This window comes from Electrophorus electricus, chromosome 4, assembly GCF_041902795.1.
Source record: "Electrophorus electricus isolate QZ-2024a chromosome 4, ASM4190279v1, whole genome shotgun sequence".
In the NCBI taxonomy this organism is placed as follows: domain Eukaryota; kingdom Metazoa; phylum Chordata; class Actinopteri; order Gymnotiformes; family Gymnotidae; genus Electrophorus; species Electrophorus electricus.
The window spans coordinates 10787501-10788305 of record NC_137500.1 but is presented as its reverse complement, the minus strand read 5'-3'; the positions used below and the strand labels follow the sequence as shown (position 1 = coordinate 10788305).

The following is an 805-nucleotide window of genomic DNA, read 5'->3' as shown; positions in this document are numbered from 1 at the left end:
TTGTAAGGTATTCTGATGTTGTACCATTAGCATGTTCTGTGATAGCATTAGAGACTACATAGTGGTGTTTTTATGATGCATATTTGTTTGTATTGTAACTGATAGACTGTTTCTCAGTTATTTGTAAATGTGCTACAGTAGGTTATTCTGCGGTAAATATAAATGTGATGTTTAATACATCAAAACTGATTCAAAACCTGAACAGTTTCATACTTAACTGAAGCAATGGACAAGGCTTGATAGGGCGGGGAGAGACTAGAACTGCTTTGGACATGTCTGCAGTAAGCAAAGAGGAGGTACAGCTAATAATTCATATGGAGCAGGTCAAGTATGGAATTCCATTTCTACCAGCAGAGGGAGCCATTTAGCGCCAGCAGAGAGTCGCAATATACAAAATCAATGCATGTGCAGGAGAGAAGGATTTATTCTGAAATATGAGCAAAATATTTTACATATAGTTGAGAGAATCACTTTCATATATGTGAGTTTTGATAGTATTGTATGAAACGCTAAGTTTTGACTCGGGCTTTGAAAGAACAGATGCTACAGACTCAGATGTATTAGTGATGTTCAAAACAAGTTTTTGAACAACTGCATTCACTGATGTGCTATCCTTAAACACATTTGCTAGAGTATTGTAAAGTTTAAATTACAGGATACCTAATAGACAAAGATAGATAACATACCAAATTTTCAACCACAGTTTCTGCCATTTATTCTGACTCAGTTTAACATTTTCTCACAGATTCCAGCTATTGGGAATTCATAGGGATAAGCAACCCAGGACGATACGTTGTCAGTGGCA

General features: G+C 36.1%; 1 long non-coding RNA gene across 1 annotated transcript in view; it reads right to left on the bottom strand.

The window, feature by feature from the left end:
* Window positions 1-415: 415 nt before the first annotated feature.
* The window catches only part of LOC113584507 (uncharacterized), a 1951-nt gene continuing 1561 nt past the window's right edge, over window positions 416-805 (bottom strand). The window contains exon 3 of the long non-coding RNA XR_004775751.2: window positions 416-805. This exon is cut by the window's right edge and continues 69 nt beyond it. This is a non-coding gene — a long non-coding RNA (uncharacterized LOC113584507).